We start from the raw sequence: 16,903 nt of genomic DNA, 5'->3' as shown, positions 1-16,903 counted from the left end.
AGATGCTGGGGCTGACGTTCCTATGGCAACACACGAAGTTTAATGCAACAAGTGTAGCAAAGTGGCAGCGCTAGCAGGGGACTGCTCAGTTCATTTCCATGTCATGCTCCCCAGGATGGGAGTGGAGCCATGCACCATCCCTGGCTACCAAGGCAGCAGAGCTCGGCCTTCAGCCCCTGCAGAAACCAGCACAAGTTACTGTCATATTTTGAGGCCAGCCCCCCTCACTGCTGAGAAATGGATGTCTTGTGCTCTGTTTCCTCAATCCTAGGCATCTCAAAGACCAGCAGAGCGAGAGCTGCTGAGCATATTGCCAGCAGCAGGGTGTGTGCATGCTATGAGGGGGCAGCTCTGCAGCATGTGGCCTCTGCAGGGGGCAATGGAGGAGCGGGCATCCCCCTCCCATCCCTTGTGCCCATGTGCCATGGGGCTGGGGGCTTAAATCCCTGGCTCACCGTGGCCTGGGGCAACTGGCACACAACCTCCAGGCACCTGCAGTGTGTGGGGCTGTCATAGCACGAGGCCAGTCTCCTTACACCAGGCAGAAAAAGCGTGTGTTTTTTATAGGCTGGGGCCTTATCATTGTTTCTTCACTCATTAATTTTTGGCAGAATTTTCCCTTCCTCTCCTATAGTATCTCCTGTATTTAATTGCTTTGGGTCTGCAGCTACTCTGCAGCATTATGACCATGTCCTACGCTAAACAGCTTGAGTACAAAGGCCAATTCTTCTGTTCAAAGAAGTCGTCTCCTAACGCGCTGACAGAGAGAACATCCCTGCAGTGTGTCGAGCAAGGATGCTGCTCCTTTTCCATTTACGAGGAGACAGCTGGCAGGAGGAGGCTGACCCTGACAGGCCATGCTGTCCGGGCTGCTCCCACCCCAGGAGCCGCCTGTCTGCGCAGATCTGCCAGCTGCGCTTGGCAGTGCAGCTGCATCCGACAGCAGAGGGAGCTCCGGGAAAGGAAGAGGAGCAGGCTAAGCCCGGCAGGAGCAGCCCCGGGAAGGAGGGAGACGGGCAGGGCTTGGGCAGAGGTAACTGCAGGCGGCTTTGCTGCACTAGGTAAGGAGCTTTTAACAGTATAAAGGGGGAACGGGGCCCGAGAGAGGGAGTAGTTGAAAAGCAGCCACCATGGAAACGAAATGCCAGAAAATCTGTAGGTATAAGAAGACAAGAAGGAGACACGAAAAAGAAGTGTCTGGGTGCTCTTTCTCTTGAAAGATTTAAGACTTAGGCTAACTTCAGGGTATCTGGTGCTAAATAGCTGTTAGGAGGAGGAGCGTATCTTAGTTACTTGGAGAGTGTTTTCAGTGTATCTAAATGCTAAAAAGGTCTGGCTCCATTTTTTTTCCAAGGAGAATGCCCCGTGTTGAATACAGTTCTCAAGTCAAATTAATTTCAGAAAGTTTCAGCGACATTTTGAGAAACCCTAGTGCCATGAATTCACACCAGCATCAAAGCAAAGCATTGAATATGCCTTTGTGGCAGTGTAAATGCACCCGTTGGAAGTTGATGGCCATTTCTGTCACACTGGGGATGACAGCAATACCAACTAGCCACATCACAGCCCCTACAAAGCCAGAGTGTGGATATGATTCCCTAGCCACAGAATCTGAGCAAGAAAATAAATATTCTGGTCTTCTCATCCCTTGTTCCCCGTGGTCCTGGGTGCAGCACAAGAATGGGCATGATTCATTCTACAGTCGCTGGGCAACCCAGGGGAAAACTGCCTGCTAATTTCAGTTTTTGATGTCAGAACGTATAATTAACCTGACAAAGCAAAATGTTATTTTGGGTTAAGGCGTGATCAGACCTTCCTTCTCCCTCTACCTATTTCCAAATGGTGATAAAAAAAACTTGAAGGTATTTGAGGCTGGGGGAGATAGATGTTTTGTGGTGGCTATACAATTTTGGCAGAGTCCTGTAATACATAAAAATATTACCCAGTGCTTTCCCCAGTTAATTTGTATTCAAGATAAACACAGAGAAACAGAATGATTGGGAGATCACAGTAACCTTCTTCCCTGTCACTGCATGTGTCCAATACTCTTCCCTTACATAAGTCTTTGGAACAGGAGATGAGGCAGGTTTTAAATAAGCGTGCTGACTGCCACAGTGGCTGTGGATAGGAATCACAGGAATACTTGGAATCTTTAAGGTATGTAATGTTAGAGTGGATAGTGTGATGCTAGATTGACAGTGGACATTTAATTGTAGAAGCTTTAGCTACTGGAATACTTTGGTTTACTGTCATTGTACTTGAAAAAATATTGAGAAGAGGATTTCAGAGGTGAAGCTATATCATGTTGTTGTTATGTTTTCCCTTGGGTAGAATCTCTAGAATGGAGCGATTGATTTTGTTTGATCTATAATTTGTACACATAACTAGCAGAATATGCTGCAGTTAATGTGAAAATATTAATATAATTTCAAGCAAAATCAACTTCTTTTAGTGCTGTGTGGGCAAGCCTGGGTTCTGTAGGCTCCCAGGCACAAAAAAAAGCAGCCCTTTTGCAGTTGTTGAGGTGAGAAAAGAGCTCCAAGTCCCTCTGGGTCCCTGATTAAGGAGCTCCATTTTAAAAGAAGAGTTCTATGCTCTTCTTCTACAGAGTGAATGGTGGTTTCTTTGCTCCATGGCAAAACAGGAAGGCAAAGAGAAGATGCAGCATGTAAGAAATTAATGATATATTATTATTCCCTTATCCCTTTTTTTCTGCTGTTTTTGCCTGGTCTTCTCCAACTTTTGGTGGAGTTTTTCTATGATCTAGCTGGGTGAGTCCTTAATCTTCAGCCATTTGAATCACTGGAGATCAGTCATTTGCAGGCTCTGAGCATTTTGGTCCCACGAATGTTCCTTCTTTTCCCTCCTGCTGCTCAGAAATCTTTGTCCAGCTGTGCACCTCATTATGCCCTTGTGGCTAGGCTATTTTAAGAAAACTTCTTCTAAAGGAGTAACAAAATCAGCAAGCTCTAACTATTGTACCTGTGTGATTGGGAAGTAAAGGTTAAGTGCTAGCACAGGTATAGCTCAGCACTCTGAAGATAACTGTTTTGCCGTTTCTTTAAAGACCACCGTTATCCTAGATCCAGGTAGGACACTTAGGGTTTGTGTCAAGCCATTTGCACATGGAGCCACAGCTGTTTCACTGAGAAAACCACTTGAGATCTGAAGGGGGAAGAATAGCTTTCAGGCATGATTTGAAGAAAGAAATAACAGACTGATGTGTCCCAGGGGGAGTCAGGGAAATTGTTCTCATGAGCAGGGCTGGACAAACTGACAGCTGAAAGCTTCTTTTGGTCTTACCCTGCTAATTCTGATTATGACAGGTTTTTAATTTTTATTTCCTATTCAGTCTTCATGCTTTTTTAGTGTTTGTGGAAACCATGATGAGCAGAAGAGGTAGAGATAACAGAAGTAGTAAAGTGCAAAATTAGGAAAATAGGAAGAGCTAAGTAGATTAAGTAGACTAACACAAATTACGCCCCCTCCTCCCAGCCCACTGGCTCTAAAGATCTGAAGGTACTCAGCACCTCAGTGGTGGTTCTTACCTGGTGCACTACTGAGCTGGGATCTGATATGAAGATGCTGTGTTAGCAGGCACTACATTTGACTGACACAGGCTCTATTTGGGTTGATCAAGCAATGCACAATCTTATTCCTGCTTCTGCCAAATTAAAGTCCTGCTCAGGCAAGCTGCAGGGGTGAAGGGCAGGTTTGCCTGCAGCACAGCTTCCTGCCTTCCTGCCATACCTCCCTTCCATCTCATATGATGTTGTGTGTTTTGTGAATTTATAGTCCTTTATTGATAAGTACAGAATGAAACAGATTTGCCATCTGTTGATATATCCACTGGATGAAATGTGAGAACTCGTGAAAACTAGGTCTTCTGTGTAATCAGAAGCAGCCAGCATGTGTTGTTCCTTTGGTGAGCTGCAGCGTGATGACACGTGCTGCTTACAATGAACATCATCACGGCTGCTGCTCTTGTTTAAAAATACAAAGGTACTTGCTAAGAATAAGGCCTCAGCCCCCAAATCTCTGTTCTGTGTTCAGACAGCCATATTGCACATTGGTGACTGCATTTGTATTATCACAAATTAAATAGAACTCGTGAGCACATTGTGGAGTTCTGGACATAATTAGAAGGGGGAAGAAACTGCTGTTTATCTAGAACAGCCATTCTGATGATGATTAAGATACAGAGACTCCTCCTCTTTTCAGCATAAAGACAAGGTAAGGAGTGACTTTTTTCCAGCCAGGAAGTTCAGAAGCTGGGAGAGTCCCAGCTCTGGAGCAGAACAGGCTGGCTCGCAAGGCCTCCACAGAGGCTGCTGTGCCAGGTGTTTGAAAATAAGCATAACAGCGAAGTGTCTTCAGGAAAAGTGATAACACAGCATGGTAGGGACAAAGTTTTGCAATGCTTTTTACAGTGGAAAAACATGCTTTTTTGCTTCAGCATCTTTATTAGTAAAATGGTAGTTAAAGGAGGATTGTCTGACATAACTTAGTTGGACTTTTGAAAGCTTTGACATTGTATCATAGTGATGGGGCAGACTGAGCTGCAGCAGTCTTGCAGTGCAGCATCACAGCGCTCAGGTGACAGGCTTTCTTCTCCTCTCTGGAAGAGCGGAGGCCCTGAACCCCTCACCCCATGGTTGACTCTCCATGCAACAGGCTCTCCACAGCCAGCTGTGGGCAAACGCAAAGAAGGCCCTTGCCAGCATCATCTGACTGCAGGGCAATGAAACAGCTGCCAACACATTGCCTAATTTTGCCTGGAAAGTCAGCCTCAGTGCTGCTGTGGCAGGGTGCGTAGTGCAGAGGGGGCACTAATGGGTGGGTGAGTGGATGGGAAGTGGCAGATCGGGGCTGACAAGTCTGACTGCAGCCCCAACCCCATCTCCCTGCCCATGTCCTAGATGAACACCACAGGTTGAACTGTTCAGCACTTAGAAACCCTTTTCTTGAGAACAGGTGGCCAGTAGCCAAGTGAAATGACTCATGCATCCTCCTCCTCATTTAAACTGGAGTCTTCCCCTTCAAGCTTTGCCCATTGCATGAAGCCAAATTGCCCTGTTTCTGGAGAGGGGAAAGCCGGTTCCCTGACTGTCTCTCTCTTCTATGTAGCCATCCGCACTTCTTCCCAAGTAACTACCTCGTTTACTTCTTAATCATAGAATCATAGAATAGTTTGGGTTGGAAGGGACCTTTAAAGGTCATCTTGTCCAATCTACAATATTAAGACTCCCCTTCATCTTAAATTTGCTTGGGAGAAAAATTTATCAGCCTACTTGAAGCCAGGACTGAAATAATTCCTAGTATGGAATTTCCGCACTGTTTTCCGAGAAACCACTGGCACTCTCTATTTTTTGCACTACCTCTTCCTTATGTTCACCTTCTGCTGGTGTCCCTTTTACACCTGGCTCCCTTGGACTGAACTTGGACACCCACTGGACAACGTCAAGCAGGCATATCTGAGATGCAAAGGACAGCTGTTTGAGTGAAAAAGGAAAGAACTGGAAATCATGTCAGAATAAATTATCAGCTTTCAGCCTGGCCAAAGCTGTAACTCTGTTGGAGGGCTGATTTTTCTGAAATTTTTTAATTATATACGAATGGGGACAATAATAAGGTTGAAAAATATGACATATTTGGCTAGTCAAGGTTATGGAATTTGAAAAATTGAAACTAAAATGCAGTTGTAAAAACAAACAGGATTAATTTATCCTGTGAGGCATATGGCTGCATTGCTATTGCTTCTTAATGTAATCACTAATTCAGTCCTCTGAGCCATAGATCAAAATAACAATATTAGCTCATTTTAATTGTAAAGGGCCAACGTCAAAACCGTGCAAGCAGAAAGAAGCCATTTCCCTCCACTGCCTCTGTTTTTCTGGCATCTCTTTTATCACATGAAGTAACTTGGAGCTGGCTGATTTGTACTTCTGCTGAAACAACCCTATAGACCATACCAGGATAACAGAACAGCTGGGATGTATATTTGTCCCAAGTGGAGCTCTTTCAGGTTTTTAACTCCCCTCCTCTCTCCTCCGTCCCACCTCAGCATGTCTGAGGTGATCAGAGCCAGAAACAGCAATCGAGAAAGAGCTGGCCAAAAGCACTCAGGCTCGAGCCCAGAGAAGACCAAACCCGAGACAGTGGGAGAGGTCTTTGCTAGAGAAGTTTGAAAGGGAGGAATGTAAAGAGTTTTAAATTAAAACTCCTCTGCATTACCTTTAAATACATATCAAAACGAGTAAAAAAGAAACCAAAACAAACAAGTAACCCAGCATATGTTCTGTAGGAGGTAAGTTCTTCACATTTGTGTTTGCCCAGTTAGAAAGGGAATCTTAATTGGATCTCTATCTGCCCAGTTCCAGGTGTCTTCTCTCTCAACTTCCCAGAGCTATTTGTTTGTTTTGCTGGTGTGCCTCAGCTTGGCAAAGTGTCTTGATTGCTAAGTGAATGTAGATTCAGCCAGCTCTGACCAGCTCTGGCATCTGAAAAAATCCTTTTTCTTCCGCTTGAATTTCTCTGCCAGCTGCCTTTGAGTCAGGATTTCCCAGCCAGTAGCTCTTGTTATTATCTGTTTTCACTTGCCTTGATGTTTACCAGATTGGACTGCTTTTATCTCTGTAAACCCTCCCTGACTGTGGAGCCCCAGGATTACACACCCTATGTGGCTTGGCCACTGGGTCAGAGCAGAAGTAAATAAATAGATAATAAATTCACCTTATTGAAGAAACAGTGAGGTCTAAAATGCTGGCCAAAAATAACGTAAGTGATGATGATCTCAGGGAAGAAAATAACCAAAAGGCCAAATGAAGATACTAAAAATCAAAGCTGAAAATAATTGACAGCTCATTAGACTAAATTTGAGCTCTGCTATAATTCTCCACCAAATGAAAACTCTGATATGAAAATAGTGCTGAACAGCTGAGAGCAGGACAAGCTGGCCTGATTTTCTCTGGTCTCAGAAGTGAATTGCTGCTAAGAAGTGCTTTCATTTGTAACCTTAGATACGTCTAACAGTCATTTAGACCAGAAGGTCTGATTAAAAATGCATCTAAAAATATAAAGAGGAGATTCTCAATCTTTAAAGGGCCACAAAACTATTCTGAACAAGCACCAAAGGATCAGTTCTCATCTCCAGTTCCTAGAAATCACGGTGAGGAAATAAAATTTGGAAAAGACGAGTTTTAGTTTTGGGGTTTTTTTAATTCCATTCTTGGTCAAGACCAATGTAGTTTCAAACATAATAGATTACACCCAGTTCTAGTTAAAAAGACATGCAGGTCTGGTCAGTTGTCGGGCCAGTGTTCCACAAGTACTTCAAGATATCGGTGGTTTTTTTCAGTTAAAGGAGGAAAAAAGTTTCTAATGGATTTTGAGGTGAGGATCAGGGTCAGTTCGGCTTCTTCCTCAGCCCGCTGTGTTCAGCCTCTGGAGCCGCCGGGGAGGAATCCGTCCCTGCAATCCCAGCGGTGCCGCCCCCCGCCCAGGCTAACAGCGCCTCCGACTTTCTGGTTCCCTCAAGGGCTCAAGGCAGATACAAGAAAATTAACTTTTTTCTCCCCCCCGGTAATATTTTAGTAATTAAACCACGCAATTTCAACTTGTCGCTGTTTTATTCAACTCACGCACTAGGTTTCATTTACCTGCACAACGAAAACAAACGCCTGGCTTTGCCACCAGGCGTTTTCGCTCCCGTTGTGCCCCGCGGACACCTCTCGGCATCCCCGCACGGGAACTCACCCCTTCCCTTGGGGGCGCGGGGCCCGCGGCCACCTGAGCGCGGCGGCTGCGCGGGGGGCGAGGGGCGGGCGGGGCCGGCCCTGCCCGGCCCTCACATGCGCGGCGCCGCGGGAGCCATTGGCCGCCGCCCGCCCGCCCGCCCGGCCCCGCCGTCGCCGGCAGCCGGTGCTGTCCGCTCGCCGAGCCATGCGGGTGTGCGTTGCAGGGCGCTGGTAGGAGCTGCCCGGAGCCCAGCCCGCCCCGTCGCCCCCTGCTCTGCCCGCCCGCCGTCGCCCGCATGGCAGCGCCGCGGCAGTGACCGCGCGGAGAAGGTCTGCGCGCCCGCCGTGCGCACGGCTCGGCTCGGCCGGGCGGCTCTCGGGGTCCGCAGCCCGCGGAGCCCGTCCCTGAGGTGAGGCGGGCGCGGGGGGCGGGCGGGCAGGCGGCGGAGGGGCCGTGGGGAGGGGGCGGCATCAGCACCCGCACCGCTCCCTCCCCGCGCTTTCCGTCACGCTTCTCTTTTCCTTTTTTTCCTTTTTTTTTTTTTTTTTTTTTTTTCTGCGTGCGGGCCGGGCTGGGGTGGGTTGCTGTTTTTTCTGCCCCGCCGGGGTGGCGCGGGGGGGGGGCTGGGGGGGGGGCGCGGGGGGGCGGGGGCGGCTCCTCTTTTTTTTCTTTTCCTTTTTTTTTTTTTTTTTTTTTTTCCTGCGTGCAGACCGGCCTGGGCTGGTTCGCTGGTGTTGCTGCCAGCGCCGGTGTGGCTCAGGGGCGCAGCTGCCGGTGGGACGCCGAGGGGCGGCTGCGGCTCGTCGCGGTGCTTCCCGCGGGATGCGCATCCACGCAGGACGTGCCCGCATGTGTGGGGGGCGAGTGGCGACAGCGGGGCCGGCCCGGCTGCGGGTCAGGGAGTACAGCGTGCTGCTGGGGAATGCAGCTGCAACAGCGAGCCCCTTTCGAGGCCATTGGGATGGGATCCGACCCGTGTGGCGGCCGCCAGCTGTGCGGCTTTTGTGTGGGGTCAGCTGTGCTTGGTGTTGCAGCACACGCAGATTAAACGGCCCAAGCCAGTCAATAAAGCACATCTTCAGGACAAAACCAGTCCTTGTCAGATAGCCATCTCTGTTTCGTCGAGGCGCGTCTCCTCCCTCCCCCCTGCTCCCCAGTACGTGGCAATACCGACTCCTGCTCCTTTAGGATCCCTGAGCCTGGCACAACAGCTCCTGTCTTGCAGCCTCCATTTCTCCCCCGTCCCCGTTACAAGTGCTGCCAGTGCTCTTAAACAAATACGAATTCAGGCGCAGAAGGCTTGTGACTTGCCCAGCATCCTTAAGGGAAGCTGGTTTGCGGTCACTGGGGGGATGCAAGGCTCTACGTGTACTGTACGCCAGCAGCCCGTGGCAGTTTCTCATCTGGACGCTCCCTGTGTGTAAGAGCCATGAGGTAGGTTACTCAGACTTGAAAATGGAGGACGGTAGTGGTAACCAGCCTGTTGTTTGGTGGAATAAGTCTTAGCAGTACTTCCTGTAATGGTGGTGCTGAAAGTGATGTTTACTTGACTTAGCTGCTGGTGCAGAGAGCACTTTGGGGTACCTGCTACTTATAAGTCAGTTACAGCTTTACAAAACCCCCAAAACTAGAGAAGCGTATTGGGTTTTTTCAGCATTATGTCTGTCAGCCATGATAGGAAAGGATCATCTTTTCTGCCTCTAAAATGGGGCAGGTGGGAAATGGCTGTGCCCCCTTGTTCGTGAGAGGGCTTAATTTGAAGAAACAATGCTGAGATTTTAAACCCAGAGCTCTGAGCTATCAAAAAAGCACTCTCATCCCAGATGGTGTAGCTAAGTACCTTTCTCTGTGTTGGTTTATTTTCTTCCTTTTTTTATTTCTGTTTTGTTTTGTTTGTTGTTTTTATTGGTGGTAGTGGTTTTTTTTCCCCTCCCGTCTTCCTGCAGGCAAAGGAAACCCCCTTTCTTCAAACTTAGGGTAAAGATTGGTATTATAGAAGGTTAGTCTTGTGTTATTGGCTCTTGATTGTCATCTTAAATTAATTCAACAAGTCTTACTCAGAGGCCAGGATCCTATTCATTCTTTGTGCCTTACAAATGCCCTATAAGCCTTTTATTGTTGGTTGAAACTGATTTATGAGGTCCTGACCCAGGAATATGCTACCATGGCTATATTTTATTTACTATACACAATTTTCTCCTGTGTCTCTAGGCAAGCATTGCATTTATAGTATATTCATGCTTCTTATAGTAAACTTGTATCTTGCCTAGTGTGAAAAAACACTTGTCTGTTTTTTGCTGTGGGTTGCACATAATAGCAGGGAATAATAAATAGATGCTGTTATTTGCAATTGTGATTACTTTGATGCAAAGATTCAAAGTTTACAATGGCTGGGTCAGATAATGTGAGGAGAGGAGCAGCATTAAGCTGTCATTTGTTTTGTAAGATCCAGGTATGCACAATAGATATCCATCCCAGTCCTGACATCCTTGAGGGGACAGTAATCTGTCCAGTGTGTTCAGATCTGGAGAAAGAATTCTAAAGCAGCAGTACCAGCAACTGAGAAAGTCTGCACGCTGCCGTCACAAGAAGGTAATTATTAATAGGACCCAACCTGTATAATAACAATGCAAAGAGAGTAAAAGTACTCAGGAAAGATTAACTAGTGTACATTGCACTGACTGACGCATAGCTGTACACATGAAATATCGTTCTTGTAATCCAGTTTTTTCTTAGCCCTGTGTGCCTGTTGCCTCAGACAAGCCTCCTTCTCTTGTGTAGCAATACGTAAGTGGTGCTACAGGGGTATGACAACTGTGCCTCCTATGTATGGACACTTTTCATGACTGCATGCTTGGATAGGGAGGAAGCACTTGCAGCTGTGTGTGTTGTGGCTTGGTGCAGTTTATTAGAAGTGACTGTATTGAAATTTCCTACATTTAAGTTGGTTCTTTTAAATTCTCTAGGTCTTCCCATTCCTTCTGTGTATTGAGGTCCCATTCAAAGTCTGCTAAAGCCAGTGGGTGTAAGTGGCTTTTGAATCAGGCCCTGTACGACTGTCTGAGTTTCTTTCCCCACGGTGTGTTTTCTTATAGCACCAGCTGCTGTGTCAGGTCCTGCTTTTGTGGTGTACTTGTGAGTTGGCTTGGGATGCCTTACCGGCAGAGTGCTGACTCAGCACATCAGCCCAGGGTCTCCCTTTGCACCTCTAAGAGCTAGAGAAGGGTTTTGATACAGGTACATGGATACTGTGATCACTGAGGATGAATTTGCGTTCTGAGGCTTAAAGCATTATATCAGTGTGTAGCTGTTCATGGCTGTTTTGCTGAGAAGTAGCTTGAGTCACAAATGGAGGAACATGATAGAACTCAGTAAACAAGTTTCTCAACTGAGTGAAAAAAAAAAAGGCAGTTCCAGAGTTAGTATTTTACAAAATAATGAACTCTGAAGGTTTTTCATTTCCTTTCAAAAAAGCAGTCTTTCTCTTCTAATTAATTCATAAAGTTGCTGTAGATCCCTAAATATTCATAAAACACAATTAACAGTATTTATGTTATACTGAAATGTTACATATAACGTAAAGTGTAAAGAACAAAACATTTCAGTTTCTGCTGCTTAAATTTCTCCATTTCTTGCTAGCATTGAAATGAGTCTGCACAGTTCTCCTTTTGTTTTCTTTTTTTTCCTTTCTGTTTTATTTATTATGTCTCTTGGTGGTGGGAAGTTTATATCCTAGCCAACATAAAAATAAAAAGCTATTGATGATTTAAGAAACACAGAAATATTTTTCCTCAGAAACCTTACGTTTAGATAAAGACTTGTCTGTGCTTTTACATAACTTACATTTTAAACATTTTTTTTTCATAACGAGCAGTGAAAAATCTGTGGACTTCACCATGCAGAGACTTATGTCCATGATTAATTTTCCACATATGTATAGTTTCATGGGTACACACACATGCATAAGGCTCTCTAGGGTTGCAGTAAAGTTGCTTGATCTTGAAAGTGTTTATTGTTGGCCGTGATTTTGAGGTGCTGTGGGCCTGCAAAGGGCTGAGATATGAAGAAGGTTGTTTGTGAAATACAGTTTTCTAGCAGTTACCAGCATTATATTTTGTAGGAGAGATTGTAATTAGTATTTCAAAGTTATTCTGTACCTCTCACCTTGAGAACACTTTGAGCTATATTTTTTAAAAGTTTGACTTGCTTGCATTGGGGATGGGTTTGGCTCAAGATCTTTTGGTCTGAGCGAATTTAATGCAATTTTCTTTTAGCTGTATAATAAAGAATAGGTACTGATTGCTGGCCAAATGATTTTTCCCCTCAGAGATTCCCAACAAATTTAGGACATAACAAAGCCAGTATTTCTAGTGTTTAACTTCTTGAGAATCATCTTGGGTTTGGCATGTTAAAAAGAAATGTGCGTCACAAGTCAAGTTGGCACTCACTAATACCATCAGTAGTACTAATTTCCACATTGTTAATTTGAACTGACACTGCTTCAATCTTTCTCTCACCACAAATTTATTTAATTAAAAGAATTGAAGCTCTTTTCACTTATTTCTATGTTGCTTTCAGTTGTATTTTTCCAGTCTTGCAAGAACAGGTTCCTGTCCCCCTTCAGGAGATGGATAGGAAAAGAAGCTAAAAGACATTCATGTAGCAGCTGCCAGAGTGTTCAGGGAGATATCTTTGGAAAGAGAGAGCTTGTTTTCTTGGAATCAAGCCAGCAAAATGCCACTTTTGCCCAACACTTGGAAGAAAGCAGTAGCATGGGAAGAAAGTACGGCTGCACCAAGGAGTCATTTGTTGGAGCCATTTAAGAAGAAACACCTTCGTTTTTCTTCTTCTTCCTCTTCAAGTATAAATCAGGATACCAAAACGCATTGTTTATTTAGCCTCTAACCCAATTTTCCTTCTTTCCCCTTGAGCTGTTTCCTCGGAAGTGATTTGTCCTGAGATTGAAGTAGTTGTGATATTCAAGACTTGAGAAGCAATCATGGTGTGAAATACAGCCACCCTTAGAGGCAGAGGAAAGATAGTTGTTGCTGAGATTTTTTCTTTTCAGAGGGTCTCTTGTAGTTGAAGGTAACTCGGATTAAGAAGCAGAAAAAAATAACCGGACTGAAAGCATGTGGCAGTCAGTAGTGGGTGAGGATAGTATTTACCTTTATTCATCGTGGTCTTCCATTTTGTATTGTGTGATCAATAGAAGAAATGATCTGGTTCTTGTGATCTGCCTTGCTTCTTGTTAGTGTTAAAAAAAAAAAGCACCCTCTGTGTATATGGTCTTTTTGTCAAAAGTTAGTCATCTCAGGTGTTCTGTCTTATGAAGGTCTCCTTTGGAGACCAGAAAGTTGCAATGGAAGATTTCTCAGACCCAAGGGGTGGGCATAACAGATTATCAGATGCTGTTGTTACCTTTTTCCAATCAAATATCTTTTTAAACTGTTTGCTGTGCATATAAATGTGGAAAAAAAAATTACACAATTCCCAAACTGGAGTTTTAAAATATCTCTGTTCACTTGCTCAGGATTTTTCTGTCTAAGTCACATCTCCTGATGATTTCCACTGAATGATTGGACCATGGATGAGGCCGACTAAATACAGATGTCTGTTGCTTTATTAGATGTCTGACCTGTGACACTCACGTGGAGCTTATAAATACAATGAGACCATCTACTGGAGACCAGTGATACTCTAGATAAACCCTGTCCCTGGATTCATCATGTAAAGATACACAGAGAAAGGAAAAAGCCAAACATGAAGGCTCTTTGTAGCCCTTGTGATAAAGCAGGCTCCTACCTGTCCCCATGTAACCTGATGGCTACAAAGCCTCAGCCAAGATGTAGGGTTGTCTTTTTTTCTTCCTTTGAACTTCATTCTTTACAAGTCAGCACTGAGATAAGTTTGTCTGTAAAAGGTATTCCTGATTGCCCTCGAGTCCTACAGAAACCAGGGCTGCCACACCTCTAGTGTTTTCAGGTCTGGCCAATGCCACAGATACCAACATGATTGCTAAAAACAATGGGGTTTTTTATGTGGACTTTGTTTGAAGCACTTTACTCTTACTGTTGTGATTTTCCCAACCTGGGATTATAGCTGTAAGAAGACAAATGTGTATGTGTATATGAATATGAGTTTGAATATTTGTTCTTCAGCTGTTGCAGGATAGGAAGGAAAGGAAACTTAGACCCTTTCAGCTGGTGTGACAAGTTGTATAAAAAACACTGATGCCTGCAATTACTCTAGTACAGGCTTGCTGAAGCTGTGTGTGCTAGAGATTGATATATTTTGATATGTGCACATAGAAAGTTGATTTTGTCATATTTTGTCAATAAAATGTATGGTTTGTTGTTTGTCTCAAATACACTGATTAAATAATCAAGCTTATACAACACTGATTTGTTAATCATTTAAAATGACCTTTCAGTTCAAAAGCTTCCTCTGCTAATATTAATATTTTATACGGAAGTGTTATGTAATAGACATTTTGTTGCCTTTGCAGTCCTGCACAGAGGAACACATTGTTAAGCTGATGTCATTTGGATTGTTCAGTATAAATTTGTTCACTAAACCAATGCAAATGTCAGTGAATAATTAAAAAAGAAGTCCATATTGAATATTTGTAAATGGTAGTTTGTGTACAGATCATGGAAAGGGAGGGTAGGAATTACTTTGGTCTGACAGTGTTTGCATTGAAACTTGAGTGAGAAGTGTTAGAGGTAGTGCAGTAGCTTGCTTTGTTTCCAAGCACCACTATGGTTACACACTTTCCACATGCATTAGCAATTGCCTTCATCAAAGATGCTCGGAGGAACCAGACTTCACGGTTAATCTGACTGGTGTTTAAAAATACAAACTGAGAAGTCTACGTACAGGGTTCCTCTCAGTGGCTGCCATCCAGAAACTTTTATGTACTTGCTTTCTGACTAATTAAATTAAGAAATAAAGCCTAATGTACCTAGCTTAGAAGAGGAACTAACAAAAGGGAAATGAAACTTTGCACTTGAGTTTTTAAAGTAATGTTTGGCATTTTATAACCCTTAGTAAATTTCTTCATAGTTTTACCTCGTTGGCAAGGGAAGACTGGCTTGATAGTTCTGCTCCTCTCCTATCCTTCTGAAAATAAGTCTGGAGGCTCTGCAAAAAAGGAAGTAGAGGAATGCGGAGACATAAATGCTTGTTGGTGCTGCAGAAAATGTGAGTTTAATCAGTGCTGGTGTTCCAATGGAAAGTAGATAAGAAAGTATCTAACAGAAGAATAATAGAGGAAAAGTAGCTCTTGGAAAAAGGAGTGGACTGAGTGAGAGACAAAATAGTATAAATAATAAATCAGGAAAATGAAAAATACACTGGTTTGGACAAGATTCTATTTCCAGTGTTTAAAATTTGTGTTTACACTATGTTTATTTTTAATGTAAGTTGCTTTAGGATGTACCTAGATGTAAAGAGTATCTTTATTGTCATTGATCAGTTTAACCCAACCAGATTTTAAAGAAAGAAACACTAGGGCCAGAGTTACAGGAGAACAAAGATAGTAAAGCCTGAAAATAAAAACATGAGAGGGATGCAGAAATACAAAAGAAAATAGTAACAGTGTGGCAAAGAAAAGGAGATAATAAAATTGTTGAGGTAAGTGTGAGAAAATATAAAAATCATAAAGCATGAGGTTCTATATACTGTTCTGCATATGGAATGTGTATGAACTCTGTTTGTTTGACTGAGAGCGTCTCATCCTAGAAAAGCCGCTTTCATGCTCAGAGTGGAACCGCCAAGTTCTCCCAGCTTGCACTCAGTTTGAAAGCCTGTTGCAAAATAATGCAGACCCCTGTGTTCATTACAGCAAATGTGATGGGTACCTAAAGCTTATGGGTTGAATTGGTACAAGCCTGGTTTTGACTTGCGGTGCCTGATTTGTATGGTAAAATTGTGGTCTGTCCATGTGCACAGTGGCCTGGAGCAGCCTGGGCACAACCGGTGTGCAGCTGGTCAGTGCAAGGAGCAGAGTGCTCCTTCTCTGCTCTTCTGTGAATGAAGAGAGAGGATGATGGCCTTCTACACTCTGATAGCTGCTGATTTCTGTCACCTCATCCGTGTTAAGACCTCTCCAATGTCTGATTATTTACCTGCCTGCTGTCTGAACTTGTAAGATCTTAGATCTGGCTTGCTGTCTGCTAAAGAATGTAATACCAGAGCTACCAGCAGCAGCCCCCTCTCTTATTGCCTGTGGGTCAAACACCAAGTTACGTGTAGAAGTTTTGCTTCCTTCACCAGCAAGGTTTGATTTGTTGATGTCTTGGTTATATTCCTGCCTTCTGCAGCAGAAGAGAGGAAGCAGGGAGAAGTTTGCACACAGCTCCTGAAGAGGAGGTGGCTACAAAGAGAAGGAAACACCCCCTGAAATAAAGGGGGTGTTGGGTGTCATGTGAAAAGCTGCAGTGAGGCCGTAGAGTGGGCAATGAACTCGGCAGATCCTGTAGGCTCCCGTGGAGTAGGAGCAATGCCTAAGGTGCTTTCCAAAGGGACTGTAGTTTCAAGACCAGCTGGAGCAAATTTGAGCTTGTGCTACTGTTGAAAGGGGAAGTTCAGCTTTGGGCAAGACATGACGCCTCTCGCAGGCACACACCAGGGGAGAGAGTGGGAATGTTAAGTACCAGGGTGGCCACAGATCAGCTTCAGCTGACTGCAAAACTTCACTCAGAGCTGGCAACAAAATCTGACATTTATCTGGTTAGGTTACTTTTGACAATACTTCCACAGTAGATCTCTCTGCTGGGGTTTTTCTTCTCTCTTGATGACATGACACTTTTCCTGTGTGGTGGTTTGTTGTTTTTCTTATGGAGTAGCAAAGGAGGAAGATGGTGTTTTAACTGAAGTGATTGTCAAATGTCTGCTGTTGTCTAGGTATTTGGAGATACACGTAGAACTGATAATTACTCAGTTGTGCTGAAATTAAACCTCTAATGACTGGAACTGCTTCACTTATTTAATTAGCTGAGGTTGTTTTTGTTTTTTTCCCCCCAAATCTCTGCTTCTCCAAAATGCTGTGATTTCCCTTCTTCTCCTTTCTTTACAGAATTCATAATAATTTGCTCTAAGTGCATGGTTTGTTTTTTTCACTCTGTTAGCAATGATTGTTTCTCTGTTAAATGCATCAGAAGTA

At 44.2% G+C, this 16,903-nt stretch overlaps 1 protein-coding gene across 3 annotated transcripts in view; it reads left to right on the top strand.

Annotated features, from left to right (window-relative positions):
• The first annotated feature begins 1,021 nt into the window (after window positions 1–1,021).
• LRRC8D (leucine rich repeat containing 8 VRAC subunit D) overlaps window positions 1,022–16,903 on the top strand; it is a 58,156-nt gene continuing 42,274 nt past the window's right edge. For 2 of the 3 annotated variants that reach the window (XM_027651828.1, XM_027651829.1), the window contains exon 1: window positions 8,036–8,146. The gene's annotated coding sequence lies outside the window, so the exon portion shown is untranslated. Of the gene's footprint in view, window positions 1,062–8,035; window positions 8,147–16,903 lie in introns of those variants that run through there. The other variant, XM_027651830.1, reaches the window with a different exon arrangement.

This window comes from Corapipo altera, unplaced genomic scaffold (genome assembly GCF_003945725.1).
Source record: "Corapipo altera isolate COAL_440 unplaced genomic scaffold, ASM394572v1 57, whole genome shotgun sequence".
Lineage (NCBI taxonomy): Eukaryota > Metazoa > Chordata > Aves > Passeriformes > Pipridae > Corapipo > Corapipo altera.
Note: the sequence above shows the minus strand (reverse complement) of the source record. Positions and strands in the feature narration are given on the sequence as shown.